Source organism: Portunus trituberculatus, chromosome 6 (assembly GCF_017591435.1).
Source record: "Portunus trituberculatus isolate SZX2019 chromosome 6, ASM1759143v1, whole genome shotgun sequence".
Taxonomy (NCBI): domain Eukaryota; kingdom Metazoa; phylum Arthropoda; class Malacostraca; order Decapoda; family Portunidae; genus Portunus; species Portunus trituberculatus.
Window position 1 is genome coordinate 4,327,598 of NC_059260.1, and position 8,791 is coordinate 4,336,388.

Consider the following 8,791-nt stretch of genomic DNA (forward strand, 5'->3'; position numbering starts at 1 on the left):
CTCTCTCTCTCTCTCTCTCTCTCTCTCTCTCTCTCTCTTCGTAGGTCCGTTTTCTTTGTTCCGACTTTCACTTATCAATTGCATCCTTTTTCTCTTCCCTCCTCCTCCTCCTCCTCCTCCTCTTTCTCTTTTTCCTCCCTTCTCCTCTCTCCCTCTTTTCCGTTTTTCCTTCCTCCTTTCCATAAGTCTCTCTCTCTCTCTCTCTCTCTCTCTCTCTCTCTCTCTCTCTCTCTCTCTCTGTGTGTGTGTGTGTGTGTGTGTGTGTGTGTGTGTGTGTGTGTGTGTGTGTGTGTGTGTACTACTACTACTACTACTACTACTACTACTACTACTACTTCTGTTTTAGTTGTGAAAGACTGAATTTATTAGTGTAAAGAAGAAATTAGTTTAGCAGTGAAGATTGAAAAGTTTGGTAGTAAAATAAAATTTTTGGAGTCAACCAAAAGAAAGTTTAGCAGCGAAACAAATCAAGTCCAGTCGTGAAAAAAAAAGATTGAAGGAAGGTAAGTAATGAAAGAGACAGCTGAACACTACAAAATAAGAAAGTGTAGCAGCAAAAATTGAAAAAATAATGTCAAGCAATGAGAAAATACAAAAACTGAGTGTGCCAGTAAGAACATTTAAAAAGTAACAAGCAAAAAATAAAAACAACACAGTGTGCCTATAAAAAAAATAAAGAAAAAAAAACCGAAGGATAATTATAAGAAAACAAAAAGAAAAAAAAAACAAGAGCACATACATCATATTAATCCCACAGCACCCCCCACCCCACCCATCCCCCTCAACTCATGGGATTCTCAACTTAGGCTTTGCAAACACCAAGGGGTTCACAAGAAGATCTCCATGGGTACTTCGATGGCTAACCTAACCTAACCTTACCTAACCTAACCTAATCGAACCTAACCAAACCTAACCTAACCTTGAGATGTAGCGGTATCCTTTCCAGCACCATTGAGTTAGCGTCAGTCACTATATTAACACTGTTCAATGTCAATGGGGGTTCGGGTGGATGGTCTTATCACTCAGTGGGGTCCTTAGCGAGAAAAAGTTGAGAAATCCTGCGTCTAGTGAAAGGCACTCCCGTCACTGAAAAGTGTGTTTGTGCCTCTTCTCACAACTCACCTTGACCCTCCGGTTCGTCCGCTGGCTCTTGCGTGGACAAGTTTGTAAGGGGAGAGGGGGGAGGGAGGTGTCTAGAGGGGGGAGAGGCTAGTATCTACAGTTTTCCGTATATTAAAAGGCCCGTCCAGCTCCACCTCCACTCATTCCACTCGCTCGTGCTCCACGGGCAACACCACCACTGCCACGCCGCTACCACCACCACCGCCACCACCACCAACATCACCACCTCCATCTCCACCTCCACCACCACCACCACCATCATTATGGCTGGGATCCAGGAGGACGGTGGATCTCCCCGAGCTCGTGAGACTTTATTTGCCAGAGGGTGTGGACTCTCTCCAGCACCCTCCCTTCCACCACATGGGAGGAAGAGGAGGAGGAGGAGGAGGAGGAGGAGGAAGAGGAGGGAGAAGAAGAGGAGGCGGCCAGAGTGTATACATGGGAGGCCAGTCTTCTGCGGGTCTTAGAGGAGCTACAGAAGGAAGAGACGAGTGGGACATGGCACCAAGTACATCCGGCATGGGCGGTGGAGCAGCACCAAGTCTCTACATGGGAGGAGCTCAAGGAGCAACCCTGGGAGGAGGAGAAGGAGGAGAATATGAGAGTCCTTTCATGGGAGGAGCAGTAAGCATAGCGGCACGTGGAGGAGAAGGAGGATATGGGAGTCCTTTCATGGGAGGATCAGTGGGTTCGACAGCAGGTGGAGGAGGAGGAACCCTGGAAGGAGAAGGATATGGGAGTCCATTCATGGGAGGAGCAGTGGACATGGCGGCGGCAGCAGCAGCAGCAGCAGGAGAAGGAGGAGAAAGAGGAACCCTGGAAGGGCAAGGATATGGGAGTCCTTTCATGGGAGGAGCAATGGGGGTGACAGCAGGAGGAGGAGGACGAGTAAGAGGAGGCCGAAGACGAGGAGACCCGAACAGCCTGGCGGCGAAGAGAGCAGAGAAGCACCGCGCAAAGGTCAAGGAGGAAAAGACCCGCCTGACGAGGCAAGCGGAGGAACTCGAAATAGAAAACGAGATGCTGGAGAGAGAGCGCCAGCAAACACAGGAATCCGTCAATGCACTGGAGGCTTTGATGCGCAGCAGAATGAACTTCCCAGGATACCAACCCTAAGGAACCACACAGGAACCCTAAAGGAACCGCCCTCCTTCTTCTACACTTGTCTCTTTCAAGGGGACGAGGAGCAGCAAGGTGTGGTCTGCGTGTGTCTTGTCAGTAAAGATTTGAAGATTTTTTTTTGTCTAAGAATAGCACTGTGTTTGTTTACTTGTTTGTCATAACTCTTCTTCTTTTTTTCTCCTCCTTCTTCTTTTTTTTCTTCTTCTTCCTCTTCGTCTTTTTCCTTTTTTCCTTGTTTGGCATTTTTTATTTGGAAAATTTTCATCTAATTTTTTTTTTTTCCCGACTATTGTGTAGAAGTAGTAGTAGTAGTAGTAGTAGTAGTAGTAGTAGTAGTTGTAGGGATCGGGCAGATGTCCACGCGTAGGTTTGAATCCCACCACATACCGCTTTGAAGCTATGCCATTTGTCGAGTGGTTTAAAGTTACCCACATGTCACCATGATACCCAGGCTGTAGGTGGTTACTCCAAAGATGCGCTTGGGTGGTGATATGGGCCCTAATATGGGTACCATTTACAAATAAAATTGCCTGCGCCACTAACGAGCAGAAACTTAACAGTGCTTCCAATACTCCTCAAGTTACCTAGAGGCGCTATTGGCCATAACGTTAGAAAAAAGTAGTAATAGTCGTTATGTCGTAAATTTTATGTATATGTGCAATAAATTTTGTTCATTATAAGAATATGTACCTTGTAGTAATAAATGTTTTGGTGTTCCAGTATGTTTATCTCTTCTCCTTTATCAATTTCATTTATTATTCTTATTCATTTATTTTTTTTCCAGTCGTATCGTTCCGAAAATTCTCTCTCTCTCTCTCTCTCTCTCTCTCTCTCTCTCTCTCTCTCTCTCTCTCTCTCTCTCTCTCTCTCTCACGGACGTTTCTTTTGCTCCCAATTTCACTTTCTACTAATTTATTCTTTAATTTTTTTCTTCTTAGTTATCAAGATTTTCCTCCTCTCGCCTCCCTCCTGCACAGATGTACAAAAGACGGATCTTGTGCATCTGTGCGTCTTTGTGCTCCACACCTCACACACCTCACACACACCTCACACCTCACACACCACACACACCTCACACACCTCACACGCGTCACAACATTCATTCTTCGATCCTTCGTTTGACACATGGAAGATTGAGTTCTCGCCTGATCGCCTGCACCGCTCTGTTCTTGGGGCAGTTCAAGATAACACGCATGACTTCATTTTGTAGCTTCTCTGTTTCATCACTCTTTTTCTCGTCAAAATAAGCGAGGGCTGCTCCTGCGATCATGTCAAAATTAGCGAGGTCAATCACGGGCCACGGCAGGGTTTGCTGTTCTTGACATGAAGAAAATCACTATTCTTGACGAGGTTCACTATTCTTGACATGAAGACGTGTGTGGGTTCACTATTCTTGACATGAAGGTGGGTTCACTATTCTTGACATGAAGACGTTCACTATTCTTGACATTCTTGACATGAAGACGTGTGGGTTTGAAGACTGTTCACTATTCTTGACATGAAGACGTGTGTGGGTTCACTATTCTTGACATGAAGACGTGTGTGGGTTCACTATTCTTGACATGAAGACGTGTGTGGGTTCACTATTCTTGACATGAAGACGTGTGTGGGTTCACTATTCTTGACATGAAGACGTGTGTGGGTTCACTATTCTTGACATGAAGACGTGTGTGGGTTCACTATTCTTGACATGAAGACGTGTGTGGGTTCACTATTCTTGACATGAAGACGTGTGTGGGTTCACTATTCTTGACATGAAGACGTGTGTGGGTTCACTATTCTTGACATGAAGACGTGTGTGGGTTCACTATTCTTGACATGAAGACGTGTGTGGGTTCGTTATTCTTGACATGAAGACGTGTGTGGGTTCACTATTCTTGACATGAAGACGTGTGTGGGTTCACTATTCTTGACATGAAGACGTGTGTGGGTTCACTATTCTTGACATGAAGACGTGTGTGGGTTCACTATTCTTGACATGAAGACGTGTGTGGGTTCACTATTCTTGACATGAAGACGTGTGTGGGTTCACTATTCTTGACATGAAGACGTGTGTGGGTTCACTATTCTTGACATGAAGACGTGTGTGGGTTCACTATTCTTGACATGAAGACGTGTGTGGGTTCACTATTCTTGACATGAAGACGTGTGTGGGTTCGTTATTCTTGACATGAAGGTGTGTGTGGGTTCACTATTCTTGACATGGGAATAATCGGATTCGCTGTTCTTGACATGAATATTTCAGACATTTCAGTAAAAGATTAAATTCCAAAGCTTCAGTTCACTGGTTAAACATTATGAATCCTCATTGGTTCAATAGCGGTTTTCACAGACTGGTTAATTTAATTTCTTTATTCAGATATCCAGGAAGTCTGAAGGTGGTCTGGTCTACCGCACGTTTACGGAAGTTGTAAAACCAATACTCTCTAAGCTTTTGTTTACTAGGCTAGTCTAGGCTAGGCTAGGCTGGGCTAACCATATTATTTCATTACCATATAATTTTCATTAATTATCGGTATATAAAATTTAAGTATATCATTTACGTTGTTTTTTCTTTACATCAAGATACGTGTTGGCTGTTCTTGACACGGAGATGTTGGGTTGGCTAATCTTGACAGGATCCCAGGACCTGCAGAGTCAAAGAGGAATCTGATAGTGCTTAGGTACTCCATTCTTAGTATAGGGACCCCGACGCCACGTCCACTCCACACCAGTGCCTTCATACTAAGAGTGGTACACCTTCACTGTTGACACATGCCTCACTCCTCCCTGCTCGCCGCTGTACACCCAACACACTCCCAGCAGGTATTTAGAGCTGGTGACACGCTCAATATCTTCCTCATTGATGTATAGATTATTATTACTTTGTGCATGATACGTTAATTTGAGGAGGAGGAGGAGGAGGAGGAGGAGGAGGAGGAGGAGGAGGAGGAGGAGGAGGAGGAGGAGGAGGAGGTTCACGTGAGGTCACTGTCCTGGTAGTGTTTGTGGTTTTTGTCTTCCTCCTCTTCCCCCTTCTCTTTTTCTTCTTCGTCCTCCTGCCCTTTTTCTTCTTCGTCCTACTCCTCCTCCTTTTCTTCTTCTCCTCCTCTTCTTCTTCTTCGTCGTTGTCTCCTCCTTTCGTTCCTCAAGGTATAATTTTTTTTTTCCTTTCGTGGGTATTTCATTCTCTCTCTCTCTCTCTCTCTCTCTCTCTCTCTCTCTCTCTCTCTCTCTCTCTGGAACGTTTCCTTTGTTCCTATTTTCACTTTCTATTAATTTATTCTTTCATTTTCCTTCTTAGTTATTAAGATTTTTCTCCTTCCTGCCCCATCCTCCTACCTCTGCTGCTCCTCCTCCTCCTCCTCCTCCTCCTCCAAATCTTGAAACTTCTGCTCTAATCCTCCTTTAACTCCTTCCGTTTATCAATAGTCCGTGTTATGAAACGTCTGCTTTCTCATCACTACTTTCAAAGGCCACAGAGTGTTTTCCATCTTAATAACGCATAAATCTTGCTAATCTGTCACTAGAACTTATAAAAAAAACTCTTAAAAACCCGTGTAACTTCATTATGACTATTTTCAAAGGCCGCAGATATGAATAGCCGGGTTTTCAAGAGTGTTTTCCATCTTAATAACGCATAAATCTTGCTAATCTGTCACTAGAACTTCAAAAAAAACTCAAAAACCCATGTAACTTCGTCATGTCTATTTTCAAAGGCCACAGAGATGAACTGCCAGATTTTTAAGAGTGTATTTCATATTAATTGCATAGAAATCTTGCTAATCTGTCACTAGATCCTTAGAAAACACGATTAAAACCCAGAGTCACTTCAACTAGAGTTTTTAATGTAGTGAAGGTGCGACAAAGAAATGTTTTGCAATATAGGAGGAGGAGGAGGAGGAGGAGGAGGAGGAGGAGGAGGAGGAGGAGGAGGAGGAGGAGGAGGAGGAGGAGGAGGAGGAGGAGGAGGAGGAGGACGGAGGAAAATATTGATAACTAAGAAGAAAGAAAATGAAAGAAAAAATAATAGAAAGTAAAAGTGGGAATAAAGGAAACGTCCCTGAGAGAGAGAGAGAGAGAGAGAGAGAGAGAGAGAGAGAGAGAGAGAGAGAGAGAGAGAGAGAGAGAGAGAGAGAGAGAGAGAGAGAGAGAGAGAGAGAGAGAGAGAGAGAGAGAGAGAGACTTCACCTGAGTGCATGTATTTAAATATTTTCAAAACAATACAACGAAAATTAAATAAAAATAAAAATGAATAAGTAAAATAAATGCAATTAATAAATGAGAAAAGATAAACATACCAGAACAACAAAACATTTATTACCACAAGGCACATATTAACAGGAGAGGCAGAAAAATGGAGAGTAAAGAAGGGAAAGGTTTGAAAAGGACAGGAAATGCAGGGGGATGGAAGAGGAGAGCTGGGAGAGGATAGAAAAGAACAGGAGAGGTAAGGGATTGGGAGAGGGGCGCAGGGAGAGGCTTGGGAGAGGAGGAGAGGCATGATTGCGTGTCTGTTAAACATTTATCACCACAAGGCACATATTCTTACAATGAACAAAATTTATTGCACTTATACATAAAATTTACGACAGAACGATTATTACTACTATTACTACAACTGCTACTATTACTATTACAACTATTACAACTATTTCTTATACTGTTACAATTCCTATCACTTCAATATATTATTTTTGCTTATACAACAACAAAAAACAACTACTGCTATAATTATTACTACATATAACTATTACTGCTATGACTACTACTACTACTACTACTACTACTACTACTACTACTTTTCTTGGATATTTGGCTTTCTCTTGGATGGTTGGTCGGTGGTATTGCTACTGTTACAACAACAACAACATCAATTACTACTACTACTACTACTACTACTACTACTACTACTACTACTACTACTGCTACTGCTACTACTAGTCTTACAAGAATAATTGCTACTGCTAATACAACATTAATTACTAGCATAACAACAACAACCACTGCTACTATCAATATTACTACTACTACTACTACTACTACTACTACTGCTACACAATAGTCAGAAGAAAGAAGATAAAAAAAAATAAGAGAAGAAGAAGAAGAAGAAGAAGAAGAAGAAGAAGAAGAAGAAGAAGAGTTATGGGGAACAAGTAAACAAACACAGTGATATTCTTAGAAAAAAAAAAAAAAAAAAAAACCCAAATTTTGTCTGACATGAGAAGACAAGTTGAGGAAATCACAAAACGTCATTAAGTGGATGAGGAACAGGAAGGAAGTGGAGATGGAGTGACTAGGTGGAGTTGTGGATAATGGCGGGTGTGGAATGAAAGGGTGGAGAGAAAGAGGAGGGTGGAGAGAAAAAGGAAGAGAAACGTGGAGGTAGTAGAAGAGTGTGAATAGAGATAAAGAATTAAGGATGGAGCAATGTGGAGGAATGGAAGGAGAGAAGATGATGGAAGAAAGGAAGGATGCAAGAGTGGATGGAAGTGTAGGAAGGGAAATAGGAGTGTGAAGACAGAAGAAGAGGAGGAAAGGAAAGTGTGAGGAGTGTTAACGAACCGCTAAGCTTCGTAATGGTTGATGAAAGTGGGAAGAGAAGCAGAGAGAAGAGAAAAGGTGGGGATGAGAAATGCTGGAGCTGTCTTAAGTTTAAATTCAATCAAAAGTTATGAGTCTAAACGAATCAAAGTTATGAATGGAAAGTTATGAGTAAATTGTTATGAATCAAAAGTTATGAATGAAAAAGTTATGAATCAAAATTATGAGTAAAATTTTATGAATCAAAAAGTTATGAATGAAAAGTTATGAATAAAAAGTTATGAATCAAAATTATGAGTCAAAAGTCATGAGTCAGAAAACACAAAAAACAGGGACAGGAAACCAACAACAACAACAACAACAACATTTGAGGTTGAGACAGCGAGAGAAAAAGAAAAGAAAAATGTAACACAAGAAGAAGCCGAAAGAAGGAAAATACTTTAGACGACAATAAAAAAAAAAAAAAAAAAAAAAAAACAGAAAGCAAAAGAAAAGCAATATGAAGATAAACACGTCACAGAGACAACACCACAACACCACGAGAAGATACACCCAATAATCTAGTCCAGTCACAACACCATAACACCATACCACGCTACAGTGAAGAGGAGGGAGGGAAGGATGGAGGAAGGGAGAGGAAGAGAGTGGCTAAAACCTTCCAGAGTCTAGACCCTTCCAGCCCTTCCAAACCTTAAATCTACAAATCCTTAAATTCTATAAAATACTATCAAATATCACAAAACATCCTTAAAATCAACGAAACACTTTTAAACACCACAAAACACTCTTAAAACTCACAAAACAAACTTAAACACAACAAAACACTCTTAAAACCCACAAAACACCATTAAACACCCAAGCAAACACTCTTACCACGAAGATTAGTGGAGTGCGAAGCCGACACACGCAGACCACACCTTGCTGCTCCTCGTCCCCTTGAAAGAGACAAGTGTAGAGGAGGGAGGACGATTCCTTTAGGATTCCTGTGTGGTTCCTTAGGGTTGGTATCCTCGGACGTCCTTTC